Source organism: Heterocephalus glaber, unplaced genomic scaffold (genome assembly GCF_053883595.1).
Source record: "Heterocephalus glaber isolate CG9 unplaced genomic scaffold, H.glaber_assembly_v1.0 deba00001523, whole genome shotgun sequence".
Lineage (NCBI taxonomy): Eukaryota > Metazoa > Chordata > Mammalia > Rodentia > Bathyergidae > Heterocephalus > Heterocephalus glaber.
Window position 1 is genome coordinate 27,605,316 of NW_028258327.1, and position 16,800 is coordinate 27,622,115.

The 16,800-nt window shown below is 35.9% G+C and overlaps 1 protein-coding gene across 1 annotated transcript in view; it reads right to left on the bottom strand.

The window, feature by feature from the left end:
• LOC101719771 (cysteine-rich secretory protein 3-like) overlaps positions 1–16,800 on the bottom strand; it is a 93,917-nt gene that overhangs the window by 30,814 nt on the left and 46,303 nt on the right. The gene's annotated exons all lie outside the window — the stretch shown is intronic.

The window sequence follows — 16,800 nt, forward strand, 5'->3', positions numbered from 1 at the left end:
TGCCCTCCCTTCAACCCCTCCATCCCTCCCTATTTACAAAGACTTTGTTTCCATTTATTCATTTTCTCATATTAATTCCATTCCCTTCTTTCCTTTCCCTGACCCCTTCCACTTCCCCTTCCCCTTTGCCCCTTTTCTTCCTACTTCACATTATCTATTATACCTTTTAGTCCTTATTTACACTTTCAGTTTCTCACACTAGAGAAACTATTCGGTATTTACATGTGTGCCCTATTTATTTCACTTAAGAGTATCACCTCAGTGTGCATCCATTTAGCTATAAATGTCTCTAATTTCTCATTTTTTATGGCTGAGTAGTACTCCATTTCATTTTAAAAACCACATTTTCTTATCCAGTCACCAGTTGATGGGTAATTGGGCTGTTTCCAAGTTTTAGCTATCACAAACTGTGCTGCTATGAACATGGGTGCACATATATCACTGTGGTATGATCTTTTTAATTCTTTGGGGAAGATACCCAGCAATGGAGTAGCTGGGTCAAATGGGACTTCCAGTCCTAGCTCTTTGAGGTATCTCCATACTGATTTCCATAGTGGTTTCACCAGTCTACACTCCCACCAGCAGTGGAGCAGTGTTCCTCTTTCCCCACAGCCCTGCCAGCATTTTTTATTGGTTGATTTCATGATAGCAGCCATTCTTTCTGGGGTGGGGTGGAATCTCAGCTTTGTTTTCATTTGCATCTCTCTAATGACCAGTGATGTTGAACCTTTTTTTATACATTTATTTTTCTATTTCTACTTCTTTGTCTGAGAAATTTCTGTTCCTTTCCGATGCCCATTTTTGGTTTGGGTCTTTAAATTTGGGAGGTCTGACTTTTTAAATTTCTTTATAGATTCTAGGTAGTAGTCCTTTGTCTGAGGAACAGCAGGTGAAATTCCCACATTGTGGTTGTCTCTTCACACTGTTGGATTGTTTCTCTTGCTGTGCAGAAGCTTTTTAGTAAGAAGAGATCTCACTTGTTGATTGTTTGTGCTAGTTCATGGGCAACTGAGGTTTTGTTCATAAATTCTTTTCCTACACCAATGTCTTTAAGAGTTCTACCTAACCTCTGTTCCATCCGGTTCAGCATTTCTATTTCAATATTTAGATCTTTACTCCTTTTCAACTTTAGTTTAGTATATGGTGAGAGATATAGGTCTAGTTTTAATCTTTGGCAAGCTGAAACCCAATTTTTCCAGCACCATTTATTAAAGAGGCTATCTTTCCTCCAGTGAGGGTGTTTGGCTCCTTTATCGAAGATGAGGTGGCTGAGTGTGTCTGGAGTTGTTTCTGCATCTCCTAATCTGTCCCACTGGTCCTCAGGTCTGTTTCTTTGCCAGTACCATGCTGTTTTTATCACAGTAGATTTGTAGTATAGTTTCAAGTTGGGAGTTGTGATGCCCCCTGCCATGTCTCTGTTACCTAGAATTGCTTTTGCTATTCTATGTCTCTTCTTGTTCCAAATGAATTTTTGGATTGTTTTCTCAAGGTCTATGAAGTATGCTGCTGAGATTTCAATTGGGACTGCAATGCATCTATACGGGAGTTTTGGAAGTATGGCCATTTTCACTATGTTGATTCTTTCTACCCAGGAGCAAGTGATATCTTTCCATTTTCTGATATCCTCTTCAATCAATCTTTTTAGAGTGCTATAGTTTTCAGAGAAGAGGTCTTTTATTTCTTTTGTTAGGTGGATTTATAGGTATTTCAGTTTTTTCGATACTATTGTGAAAGGAATTGTTTGCCCTATGTCTCTCTCAGTGAGTCTGTTCTTTATGTAGAGGAAAGCTATTGATTTTTCTGTGTTGACCTTGTATCCAGCTACTTTACTGAATTTGGTTAAGTATTGAAGATGTTTGGTGGAGTTCTTGGGGTCTTCTATATAGAGTATCATGTCACCTGCAAATAATGACAATTTGACTTCTTCATTTCCTATCTTTATTCCTTTTCTTTCTTTCTCTTGTCTAATTGCTGTGGGTAATGTTATCAAGACTATATTGAACAAGAGTGGTGATAGTGGACATCCTTGTCTTGTTCCTCATTTTAGTGTGAAGGATTTCAATTTTTGATCATTTAGTATGATATTGGCTGTTGGTTTTTCATAGATGGCTTTTATTCTGGAATCTTAACTATTATATGCCTATGTGTACATTTTTTTTTATCAAGGCTATTTGGAGTCCTATATACCTCACTTATCTGTATGTCAAGCTCTTTTCCCTTGCTTGGGAAGTTTTCTGTGATCCCTTCTGTGAGCAGTTTTTTTATGTCATCTGCACTGTCTCCTGTTCCTTCATTGACTCCCATCAGTCTTATGTTATTCTTCTTTGCATCGTCTAGCAACTGCTGGATTGATTTCTCATGGTCCCTTACTATTTTTGAGAAAATTTTCTTTTCCTGGTCACTAATTGCCATCTTATCTTCTGTATCTGAAACTCTGTCATCACACTGGCTCATTCTGCTGCATAAACTTTCAATGGAGTTTTTAATCTCCTGGAAATCTGTTTGTATCTGTTTTATGGATTCCATTTGTTTCCAGTGTTGAGATTCCATCATGTTCCTCCACTGCTCTATTTTTTATTATCTGTGTCCTCTCTAGATTTATTAATCATGTCTTGCACTATGGACACAATATCTGCTGTTATCTGAGAAATTATTTCTGATTTCATTTTTTCCCAGTCCTCTTTTGTTTCCAGTTCAGGGAGTCTAGGTTGTTGATGAGCAGATTGTTCCATCCTGTTTCCCTTTGGGGTAGCTTTAGGTGGATGTCTGGTTTTGAGATGTGTTTACATGTCTTCTCATTTCAGTGCATGGTGGGGGGACAGTGTGCTGCTGGCACCCAAGTGGCTCACCTCCTTGGCACTGCAGGCTGTGGTATGGCAGCCTGAAAGGTTCACTTCCTCTGTGCTGCTGGCACCCCTGCTCCTTGGCCCAAAATTTTATGATTAACAGGTCTTAGTTCCTGCCAAGCTTCTTTTTTAAACTAATACTGACTTCTGTGATGGTATATGTTAGGGTCCTTCAGCTGAATAATTACTAGAGTGGCTGTGTGTGGATATCAACTTTCAGTAGAGAAATCAGGCCCAATGTGGTCACGCTTCTTCCCTAACAAATAGGACATGGGTTAGCAAAGGTTTAAATGACTGACTCTGAGTATGGCAATTTTGAAAAGGAAATCTCCTGTCTGTTAGTTCACCTGAGAATCTGTACACCTTAAAACACAAGCTTTCCCTTCTCTTTCTACATGGGCAGGGGATAGTAGTCTAGACCCCTACCTCCAATTACCTGGCTACCCCTACTTAGCCATACCAGAAAACAATGCCAAAAGATTTGAGTTTCCTGACAGATAAAAGTCTGAGTGAAAGAGGGGCCTGGATTTAGCTCAGTGGCACTTGCAAGGGTAAGGTCCTGAGTTTTATCCTCAGTACCAAAAAAACCAAAAAGTCTGAGTGAAAAAGAATGGATAAGAAGGGGACACTGCTCCCAAGAAGGAAAACAAGCCTCAGAGAAGGCTCCTAATTGGTTTGAATCTATGGGATCCTCCAGGGCTCATAAACAGCATCATCCACTGCCTGAGTTGTCACCCAAATCTACTTGGCCCAGGGCATGCTCTCAGCCACCCCAAAGCAGGGAAGCCATAGGAGCAGGAAGATGGACCCCCACTCCTTGGTCCTAAGAAATAAGATCAAGGAAGCAGTCTGGATGGCCACTACAAAAAAGAGGAAAGAGAAGAGAGGATGTTTGAAATATTCCCCCAAAAATCTCCCCCCAATGGAACTTAATTTTCTTCCTGGCTCAACTAATGTTTCTGGCTGGCTCTTGGCCAGGCTTGCCAAGGATGACACAGTGAGTGATGAGTTCCTGAGAGACAGATTTTAGTTTATTGTACATGACCTGCAAAGCTTGGCAAGTTATACACATGATGGTAAAAGAAAAAGCAGCTACATTTATTGAGTTAAAGAGGGAAGGTATGCTCAGTGCAAGCAGGTTTGTGTCAGCAGAAGCAAAAAATTCCCATGAGTGGAGACAGACGCAGTGCCAGGGCAGTTGGGAGAAAGTGAATGCGGTAAATTAGGTTTTTGGATTTGAAGCAATTTGTGCCTTGCCTAGTGTGCCTCTCTTGGATCTTTCTGGATATGACTGACCAAATGATTGACAGGGTGCTGAGTCATCTCAATGGTATTCATTGCACACAACTTTTACCACAATTTACTCTGTTACAATTACATGCATGATATTAGCATACATGTATGAACTATCAATGAATTTTCAGTCAGAAAAAGTCACTCAAGTTCATGCCACTCTATCCAACACATAGATGCTCTGGCCTAGGCCTTCAGGAGTTCCCTGAGACTTTATTATTCTTATTTCTGCTTTTCTTAGGTCAGTGGAAAGAGAATTGGCTGAGCTTGCCTGAGTTCAGGTGAATGGGGCAGTGTGGGTCTACAGCTCAGTTGTGCTATCTACATAAAAGAGTAAAACAGACCATTGTTTCTGCCTCTTGAATGATATTTCATAGTTCAAGGAATCTATTGAAAGAAGAACATTACTTTTGTTTTTTTTCCCCCATTAACTTTATTGGTACATTTTAGGTACACAATACAGTTACATTCATCACTGGGATCTTGTACCTTTACATGAGTATCTTGGTTCTTATTTTTTCCCCTTCCTTTGCCCTCACTTCACCCCCTCCACCCTTCCTTATTTGCAAAGACCTTGTTTCCATCTTTTTCCTCTTCTCGTATTTTTTCCTTTCCCTTTTTTCCCTTCCCCTACCCCTCCCAATTCCCCTGCTCTTTTAGACCTTTTCTTCCTGTTACACAATATCAGTTATACATTTTTTAAATTACAATATTAAGATCTAGGAGACATTACCACAGATTTTACAAAATTTAAAAGGATATAGAAAGTATATTACAAAAATCTTTTTTGAAATAAATTTGACAACTTCTAAGAAGTAACTTAGAAGACAAATTAATGAAACTAACTCTGAAGGAAACATAAAATTTCAATAGCACCTATTAAAGAAAGTATATTCCTAGCTTGAAAACCTACCTATATGACAACAGCAAGCTCATAAACATTTTAACTGACAAATTATGTCAAACAATTAAAGCAGAAAAAAGAAGGAACACTTCTCCCCTCATTTTAGGAAATCAACATTGTGCTAATCCTAAAACTGGATAAAGATAATAGAAGAAAAAAGTATGAACATGGATAGAAATTTGTTTAACAAAACAAACTCTTAGAAGTCATATCTGGGAGTATGTAGAAAGTGGTTTTGTTATAGGGATGGCAGTGTTGGTTCAGCATTGGAAGATCCATCCCCAAAAGTCATCATTTTAACAGAGAAAAGGAGAAAGCCATATGATCCTGTCACTACTTGGAGAAAGAGTATTGGACTAAATTCTACAGCTGTTCATGGTAAAAGCTATCAGGAGACTAGGAGTAGAACAGAAATTTCTCAACAGATCAAAGACATGTATTCCATACTTCCAACAAAAACTCTTTCTATGAATGAAGATGATACAATGCTTTCTCCCTAAAGTGGGGAACAAGGGCAGATATGGTTACTCTTGATTTGTCCATTAGACTTTGAAACATAGGTCTAAACTAAAATAATCTGGCAATAAAATGACACAACTAGGATAGCATTGGCATGGCAGAAGCAAAATCTTTATATGTAGATGAAATGATCATATACAGAGAAAATACTAAGAAATCTCTAGGACCCCCTAGAACTTGTACTTGAATTTAGCAGGATTAGAAAACACAAGGTATATATAAAAATTCAGGTCTGTGTATACTTGCTATAAATGAAGAAATGGATATTGAAATTTTGAAGTTATGTAGGAGTACAAAGGACCCAGAAAAGCCGAAAACCAAAACAAAACCAGTGTTGGAAGACATTTAGCATCCAATTTTAAGACTTCTTCTAAAGCTACAGTAATCAAGGCAGTGTTGGTGTAAGGAAAGACATACAGATCATTTAAATAAAACAGAGAATCTAGAAATAGAACCATACATATATAGTCCACTGAGTTTTGAAAGAATATTTAACATTAACATTTTATAGAATATAACTCAATTCAAGAGCCGAGGAAGAGATAGTGTCTTCAGCAAACAGCAATAGAACACCTGGTATCCATATATAAAAAATTAACCTCAATCCTTTTTTTCCATACATGAAAATAACTTGAAGGGACCTATGAACCTAAATAAGAAAGCCTAAAAGTATATAAAATTTTAAGAAGAAATTATAAGGGAAAATATTTATGAATTCAGGGTAGGCAAGAACTACCTAGAATACAAAAACCATGATGTATAAAAGAAAAAAAATTGATGAGATTCCATCAAAATTTAGAACTTTAAATGACATCATTAAAATGAAAAGTAGTCCTTAAACAGACCATATTTACAATGCATATAACCTATGACCAGAATATATAAAGAATTCTTAGAGCTCATTAGTAGACAACCCAATTAAAAAATGTAGATGTAAGAAGATGATAAATAGCCAGTATAGCACAAGGACTGGTGTGCAATTCTAGAATCAAAAAAATACTAATCAGTACAATAATAAGATTGAATTATACACTATTAGGGAGATGAAGTCAAAAGTTTTAAAAGCCTTGTAATGACTTTTTCTTTTTGTTGGATTCTCCCCCTTTGCGTTTAATTTGTCACTCCCAATGGATTCATTCTGCTGGATTTCCTGGGGTTGTGATCCTCATTGTCTTTTCCTGGGTATTGTCTAAAATTTTTTGGAGTGCTGGTTTGGTATTCATGAAGTTCCTGAGGTGCTCTTTATCATGAAAACATCTTATTTCTCCATTAATTTTGAAAGATAGTTTTGCAGGGTACATCAATCTGGGTTGGAGGCTGTTTGCCTTTAGGGCTTGAAATATATCACTCGGGGCTCTTCTTGCCTTGAGGTTCTGCATTGAGAAGTCTGCTGTGATTCTGATGGGCTTTCCTTTGTATGTGATTTATTTCTTTTCTCTCACTGCTTGTAGAATTTTGTTCTTCTGTTGGATTTCTGGAATCCTAACTATTATATGCCTATGTGTAGATTTTTTTTGATTAAGGTTAGCTGGAGTCCTATATGCCTCACTTATCTGTATGTCAAGTTCTTTTCCCCTGCTTGGGAAGTTTTCTGCCATCACTTCTGTGAACAGTTTTTTTACGTCATCTGCACTCTCTCCTGTTTCTTCATTGACTCCAATCAGTCTTATGTTATTCTTCTTTGCATTGTCTAGCAGCTCCTGGATTGATTTCTCATGTTCCCTTACAATTTTAAAGCAATTTTTCTTTTCCTCCTCACTAATTGCAATTGTATCCTCTATATCTGAAATTCTATCCTCACATTGGTTCATTCTGCTGCGCAGACTTTCGATGGAGTTTTTAATCTCTTGGAAATCTGTTTGCATCTGTTTTATGGATTCTATTTGTTTCCTATGTTGGGATTCCATCATGTTCCTCAGATCCTCTATATTTTTTATCTGTGTGCTCTCTAGATTTATTAATCATGTCTTGCATCATGGGCAAAATCTTTGCTGTTATCTGAGTAATTATTTCTGATTTCATTTTTCCCAGATCCTCTTTTGTTGCCAGTTCAGAGAGTCCAGGTGGTTGAGTATCAGAGTGTTCCATCTTCTTTCCCTTTGGGGTTGCTGTAGGTGATCTGGAAATCTGTTTTTGAGGCTTGTTTATGTGTCTTCTCATTTCCACGGGGGGGGGGGGAGTGTGCTTCTGGTGCCCACGTGGCTCACCTTCTGTGCCCTAGGAGCTTGGGATGGCAGCAGGGGAGCTTCCTTCCAGGTGCTGGGACAGGCTGAGCTTCACAGAAGAACATTACTTTTATATGGATGGTTCTCATGATCAATTCTGAGCCAGGTTTAACTGATACATTGTTCCTCTTCATTTGCTTGATTAATATATTTTTTTAGACTGCCTTTACCTACTCTGGTCTTGAGAAATGCTTTTCTAGTAATATTACCTGGTGTTCCTCAAGCACATCACAATCCTCAGGTTCATCACAATCCTCCTCCCTGAGGATAATGTCCTAACACATTACTTCTTATCATTTCAAATGTAATTTTATCTCACCTCAAAGACTGTGATACATTCTGTTCTGGACTCTCTGCCTGGTTTGCTCTGTTCAGCCACTTCTAACCTCATAGCTTTAAGACTAGTTTCCTCATAGTTATTTAGCTTCCTCTATTTAGCCTCTAAAAACCTTCAGATTTTAGCTCAGGCATTTGGTAAATATCTTTGTTTTTTAAAGAATTTCCTAACTCACCTAGATTACATTGCACACATAGGCTCTTTGCACGTATTTGTGGAATACATGACTAAATGAATCAGACATTAAATATTTCATTTCTGCAAAAATGAAAAGATCCTGAAAGCACTGGAAATGTATGAATGAATGAGATGAAAAGTCCAGAAATACATACATTAGCATATTACAGTTTACAAGGTAACTTCATGTATGTAATATATTCAATTTTTTAATCTTTGAGAAAAGTGCTACTGTATCCATTTGATAGGCTTAGGAAAGTTAATAATTGCTAATACATAGGACAGATTGGAATTATATCCTTTTCTCCAAATATAATATTTATCTTCTGATACACTGGAGCTCTCTTTAACCAGCTCTCTCTACTTCTGAGGTTCTTTTTTTAGGACAATGAAGAGTGAAGCCAACAAAACAGCAGGCAGCAAGTGATGAGGAATGCCCAAATGCATGTTTATTAGACAGAATAAAAGAAAAGAGCTTCCTGCTTGTCAGGGAGGGGTAAAAACCATAGATGTTTAAGACCATTGGCCTTTTATACAGTTTTGGGGACTGGTGTATGTGACAAAAAGCATGGATGCTCCTGGTTGCATACAGGCCTTTTATGTCCAGAAAGCAAGCTACTTCATTTGCATTTCATTTCTTCCAAGGTCTCTTTCATTTGATTAAGAACCTGTTCTATGTCTCTTGCATTCAATTAGGCATTGATGGTCAGTTTGCTTAAATTAATTATTTGGGCCCTTTGGGATGTTAACTCACTTAAGCTCTGACTTTTAGTTTACTTTGGGTTAACTATTCAGGACCTGTGCCCTATCTGTCTAACTTTCCCAACCTAGTGGTTTCACTCTGAATTACTTTGAAATTAGTGACAATAGAAGTGCTAGGTGAAATGTCAGTCTCAAGAGGGGAGTGATGATAATCACAATTTAGATACTTTTATGGATACTCCAATACCTTCCCTGCTCCGGGAAAAATAATAAATTATGTGCAGCCCTATGTGCTATCTCCACATTAGCCTTTCCTAGGTGTATCAGCAACTTCTGTCTGCTTTAGTTTTCTGTAAATGAGAATAATTTAGAAATATATTTCATAAAATGACTTTGAAAATTAAACTAGATTATATGTGTAAATATTTAGAATACATGAAAACTCTAGTGTGATCTTGTTATTGTCATTAGAATTATTTAAAATGCTTACTAAAGACCTCTCTCAAGAGAATACTAAAATAATAACATATATGACAATTATCTATAATTGTTTGGGCCCTCCATAGTTAGTTGCACAGAAAGGTTCTTTCTTTTATGTGTGTAACTTTGAATGAATTTGGCTTGATTTTTGACATTTTTCTAGGATTTTTATTAGCTTTGAACAAGAAATTTAGGAATGGATGCAAGCCAAGAGGGAGGATAATCTCGACAAATTGGAGGCCAGCCGTAACTACATAGCCAAACCCTGACTCATAAAACCAAACCAAACCAAACCAATAACAATAACAAAAAAAAACCATGGATACATTTGGATTAAAATTGGAGTTGACCTATAACTCTAAGTTTAAAAAAATCTTAGAATAAAACACATCAGAATTTAAGAAGAACCATAATATTTCAGAGATTAAAATGGTATTAAATATAATAATCTGGTTTCTAACTGAAACCTTTAATATGAGTACACTCACAGTCCTTCATGATCCTTTATAATATTTGTTGAGAACTTAGAAATTTCTTGCACTTGGAATAATTTGATGTACTTTATGATTTGTTTTAGCAGGGATTTGTTTGCTTTTCTCTCCTCGTATTGCTCCAAAGTAGATATTGCTCATGGTTATCAATTATATGCTTATTATATTTTTGATATAGGGATGCCTAAATGGGAGATTGAAGTTTAGTTGCAGAGGCCAATATTATATTTAATAAAGAGTGTTTGAACAATTTCTAAAATTTGACTCCATTTGCAAAGGAATCGATAGGACTCCTGATAGCAAGGAAAGAACAGTGACTACAGTCTCCTTAAAGACTTTACATTTAGAAATGCCTCCCAGTCTCTGAACTCACCTGCAATCTATAAACAGATTCCACAAATTCCTATACAGTGGACCCTCAAGTTACGACTGGTCTGACATACGAACAACTTGGGTTAATTAGGTTAATGAAAGATTCATCTGCCTCTTGTTATCTATAGTGTGTACCCAGATAAACATCCAGATCTCAGCTGTACTAACATAACCAACTCGAGTTACAACCAGCCCTCAGGAGCCAATAGAATTTGTAAGTCAAGGGTCCACTGTATTTAGTCTGAGATAGTTGCTCTCAACAGTACTATACTATCAGAGTCAATGCTTCCATCTTATCACAAATTTATTTAACATACTCCTCCTTTACTATTCTGGAAATAAAAATAAGGATATGATTTTTTTTTCTCTTGGTGCAAATGCCTGAGAAAATATTTATGTTTTCTTTTCTGTTTAAACTGTTTGGTTCACCTAAAATCATCAGTTTAGTACCTTCTAATGGCCAAATATCATCTGATTTTATAAAAAGAAATTATACACTTACCAGTGGAAGAAATTCATTTATCTGGAGCTGAGACCCTGCCACAGAGCCTGAAGCATCTTCTGGGTTCAACCATGATGCTCTGGGTGTATACAGATCTGGGTGAATATTAAGGGGTTGGAGAGACACCTAATGGGAATAAAGAGACTAGGACACAAGTCCTATTCTCAGCTCAGGACTTACTTCTGGGACAGCACTAGTAGTCCCAGACTATCCTGGCCACAGAAGCAGATTTAAGTTATATTTATGGAAGTTACTCCAATTAACAGGAGCCCTATACCACCCAGGAACAGGGGCAGCATCCTGCTTGACAAAGTCTCAAGACAATATGAAAAATACTTGGAAAAAATGATATTCATAATGCTGAAGTCTAATATAACAGGCATAAAATTAAATTATTCTATAATAAATTATGTCTATGTCACACAATTATACCAGAAGACTTAATGAAATTGTCAGATGATATTCAGCTCCATCTCATGAACAGAGTTGTGTTTAAGAGAATGAGAATACTGTAAGGAATCTTGTACAAGCATAAGAAAACTAAGCACAAAGGCATGGATAACACTGGAAAAAGCAAGTTTAGAACAGTTAGTTAAAAACCAGACATATTTGCATATGATGACAGAAAGAGGGAATATCTTTAAACTAATTATGGATAATGTGATAGGGTTAATAAAAGATTTACAAGTTAAGGTTATAAAAAATAAGAATATAAGAACTTCTCATAAATAAGCTCAATGTTCTCAATAAACGTGCTGTAAACACAGTTTCTTATGGTGCAATATGGATGTCAGGGAGCCACTATACTTTGGAATAAATTTTTGAAAATTTCCATGTTACCTTTTGGGACTCACTAGGGTACACAGTACCATTCAAACTTGTCCATGCCTATATAGGTGCTTGCATGACTTGTGAGTCCTGGTTTTCATTTGTCCCTTTAAGTTGCACCCCAAACCTCTACATAAAGGGTGAAACCACATGGTAATTAATTTTGATGTCACACTTTCAGTCTCCAGTACTTAGAATAAATTTGGAGGCAATATTTTCTAAGGAGTGATGGGGATTATAGTAGAGTTTTAAAAACTAAAATACACTTTGATTGGCTACCAAGAAATAGCATAATGCACTATTGAGAAGAGTATAAAAATAAAATTGAAAATCACCTTTATCTTTAGATAATCTCCCTGTGGTTTTTGGTAGGGAAGTTTGAGGGGGCTGACAGTTTGAAAGTGGTGGTAGTATGCTACAATGTTACAAAGTTTTCCCAATTGGTTTATTCAGTCTGTCCTTGTTTTAATTCTTCAGATTCATTAGAGTGAAATCTGTTTAAATTAGTCTACCATAGCATTTATTTGGCTTTCAAACTCTGAGGTTAGCTGGGAATTGTTTGATTAGTAGTGTGTTCTGAGGGTATAATTCTTTTTGTAATGTTGAAAAGGAACTTGCATTATATTCAAAATCAGAAAAACATTATTTTGTTTTCCTAATTTGTTTCTATCCAAATGAAAATATCTTAAGAATCAATGACATGCAGAACAAATGGGACACCAAGATTCTATTTAACCAGAATGTGAATATCTATAAGAAATTATTCTAGTTATTGAATAATTATAATACCTAGCTTATTGAAAATTATGTGAGGGAAGTAGATGAAAGTCAGTTTATATATATTAGTCTAAAAGAGTGATTTATTTGTACAATTTGCCCCATTTTTTTTGTCTTTAGGATGAACAGACCTCTATATTCATTCTTGCCCCAGTTTTGGGAGATTTTCTTCAGCCTGAAAGCTTCATATGTCTTTGGACCACAATCATGAATATTTGACCATGAAAAAAAGTTTGTCATGTACTCGAACATAATTCAATTTTATATCTCCTTCTGGTTGTTCTCATAAGTTAGTGAATATATTCTCATAACTTAGAGTTGCTTTGGACTGATCAAGTTTTTATACACCCATTCTAATGAGGTATAGTATGCCTGTATATAATTTTGTTTCCACTGAGATAGAAACGAGGGCACAAATATCTGTCATTGAAGTTAAATTACATTTCAGCAAACAAAAATATTATTTCAGCTATGAAATTAACATTATGACATTCAGTTCTTTCCACCCTGCGTATGTAACATATACTGAAAGCAAGAAAGAAATTTTAAATTAAGTTTCCTTATTTAGTATAATCATGCTTTGAGATCTTGGGTAATCCTGAGGTTCTGCAAAATCGTTGTGCAAGTATTTACACAATGTGGTTGATTCAGGAAGGAACAGAGTGTTTCCATTTGTTAGTTCCTCTTGGATTTGACTGCTGAAATGTATCTTATTTCCATACCTGACATAGGGGATAAAAAGTCAAAAGCAATAATGCTACTGTTCATATGTATTACTATCATTCCAGTATCATGGATATGTTTGTCTTCAAGAGTTGGGGATATAAAGAAATAAACAATTGTAACATTCTCAGCTACTGTAACAACAGCCTCCTACACACCACTCTTGCTCTCTAGACATCAATAATTCAAACATTAAAAAGTTAGGAATAACTTCTCTGACTTCTGTATTAATCATATCCAATTTCCTATATGTGTTGTAGTCTGTTCCTTCTGACACCTTTGATCTTTGTGCAGTATTCCTGGATATCTAACAGTTTGGCTCACCTTCTCATTTCCACCTTCTTCCCCAAGGGGTAGTTATACATTTTTGTTTGGAATATTTTAAGCAAAACAATAATTCTAGCTATTTCCTCTGTCAAGATAGTACTGTCTTGTTAGCATATTTTCTGCTAAATACGTAAAACTAAGTCCTTACCTTCAGGTCTGAAAATCTCAGTTCTCTAAAACATCCAATCAAGTCTGTATTAACAATACTATCATTTCCTCCCTAGGAAATCTAAGTCATCTTAAAGTTCATAGACTACATTAGTTACTGTATTAATCAGGATATTCAAGGGGGACAGAAGCAATGGAATGAATGCATACCTCTAGATATATGAAAGAAGATTTATTAGGGAATTAAATTACATGTTTATGGTGATTAAGAAGTCTGATGACAGGTGATTTGAAGGATGGAGACCCTGGATGCTGGATAGGTTCATAAGACAAAAGGACTTAGAAATGGGTAAGCTGAAAGGTAACACTCAGTTTGAAGTCAGTAATAGCACTGGTAACTGGGAATGGCGATGCTAGTATGAGTCCTGGAGTCTGTGGATTGCCAGGCCTGGAGTGCTGATGTCCAAGGCAGGAGACAAGTGTTCCATTGCCTTGGCCCTATGAGAGCACATGCCAGCTCTGCATCTATAATTGGCCCCAGGCAAGTGGATGCTGCCTGCCCACACTGAGGGATGGTCTTTCCCTCTCTGTCCACTCACACTAAGATGCCCAAGTCCTCTGGCAACACCCTCATTGGGATACACCCAATGCAATGGTTTTCTGTTTCTAGGTAATCCTTAATGCAGCCTAGTTCATACTAGTTCATTCCATTACAGGAATTTCAGAACATTTTAAATAAAAAATTAAATAGCTGTAGTTTATATCAATTTTGAGGGAATAATCCTAACATCTTAGGTAACCTTTACATTTTCCACTGAGGAAGATCATGTTTTTTTCTGATTATTATTTTTAGGCTAGTTCTATGAACAATATTTCTCTCAATATATTGCTTTATAAAATCATAATTTGGGAATAGGGCCCAGACCAGTGGCAAAGTGCTTAGGTATCATGCATATAGCCCTGAGTCTGATTCCCCAGAAACAAAATAAATAAATGAAAAACCAACAAACAATTAAGAGGAATGCAATGTCCACACAGTTTTTCTTTAATTAGTTCCCTGAGTATATGCTGTATAGATTTTTCAGTGCCTAGGCTAGCTCTAGGACCTTTGGCTCAATAGTATTTAGTATACCATGGCACTGTCATTCCTTTAATCTAAATTTTTAAGGTAAATAAGTTGTTTGTGAACTTTCACTAAAACAGATGTGAGTACAATCACATGTAGAAAAAGGAAATAGGTCAGTTTGTTGTATATATTCTAATGTTTCCCAAACGGGACAGTCTCTGAGGGCTACAGGGACAATTTTGAGGGACTTGTGGGCCCAAATAGATGAATAGAAATTATCCAATTCTGTTTGTACCATTTCCTAAAATCGATTATCTAGAGAATGTGTGTCACATTTTAAAAAATTGTCTTCCTTTTTTTTTCAGATTTTGTATTGATTGAAATTCTGTTGATTTTCCTAGATTTCCATTTATGATGAGGTACTCATCATAAGTCACATCTCACACTAATGGAAACACAAATTGCCTAAAGTTATAGAATCTTCAATCAAGGGATAATCTGAAATTCTAGTATAAGAAGAAGCTTTTGAAAACTGATGTACTAAAACCCCATTGTAAGTATTTAAGTCTCTTTTCGTCATACTTATATTCTACAAAGAAAAGGTCAAGGTTCAGAGATAGATATTTATGATTGGTTCTAATGTTCGGAATTTTTATATATTTTGATATATTTTGGAGAGCAGATAGTGGAACTATTACAATTTTCAAAGTTTTACACCTATCCTCTAGTTTTGTCAAAGAATGTATCATTCTTGAAGGATAGCTTTCAAAGTTTTGGAACGAATTATAAAAATTTAAGTGATAAATATAGGTCTCCTAATGTTTCCTACTGAACTGCATACCAAACTTAGAATTAAATATGTAATATTTATTTGTTAAATGCCTGTAATAAATTACCAGGTGCAATGAATTTACTCCTTTCCATCTTTACCATTTTTGAAGAGAAATGAGCTTGTGTATTTTCCCTTTAGTTGGTGTCTCAACTGCATACTTTGCTTGGTTTCAATGGGGAAGTGGTGATACTCTGGGTGCTAAGGCAGGAGCACTGACTCTTCAAGCATATATTTTTATATTTTTGATTAAAGAAAACATACTGAAGTAGAGTTTGCTCTTTTTGAATATTTATACTTAAGTACTAAATGCTATAATTCTATGTGTTTTTAAACTTAAGCAAAAGTTTCTTGCTCACACTAATATGGTCATATAAAAATTATTATTCCAAAAGAGCCTAGGAGAATTTTTAAGCAATGAAGTCATTTTTCATAGAAAACAGGAAGCTAATTCTTCAAAAGTATTAGTGTCCTAACATTCTCTATGTGGTGGCCTTTTTGTTTTTACAATAAAAATATAAACCTTGACTTTCATTGGTGCTTCTAAATAAAAAATCAAATATCATCAAAATGAATAGTGAAGCATTTGAAAATCAAAGTGTTTATTGGAAAACAGGATATATTAATTTTCTCTCTCATGATGTCTCTACCTTGCTTTCTAAAACAATGTCTCAGGATGTATAAGTTCATAAAGTTTCCTACAGGGCAATGCACCTGATCATTACAGCCCAGGGTGTAAAGAGAGCCCGTTACCTTTACCTAACCTTGCACAAGTCCTCCTCAGCCTCTCTCTGCTTTACAGGTTTAACCAGTGGAATGGGATAATTCTCCATGGGAGTGCAGTTGTGAGGACTAAGTGACATCCCCTTGGTAAAATGCTGATTCAAAAGGTTAAAGTAAGTTATTCATAAATGGGATCTATTATTAACTCATGTGAAAAGGATAGAAGGGAATAATGTATAATTTAATTAATTGGTTCATTTAATAAAACCTTGTTGAGCTACTATGATGTGCCTTAATTTTACATTTCTGAATTCCACAATGAATAAGACATAGCCCTCCTTTTCAAAAACTGTGATATAGAATGTGTGCGTGGTCAGATAAGAATACAGTAAGTGCACTACTAGATATCACTTATGCAAGTTATTTCGTGAACAAGAGCAGTCCTTGCTCATTGTTCAGCTATTAAATAATTAAAGTTGTACTATTCCTTCAAAGTAGGTTTTTAAAGAGAAGGGGAAAACTACACATGTCAAAACTTTAGTGGTGTTATGTTGGCTGGTTTCATCACCGA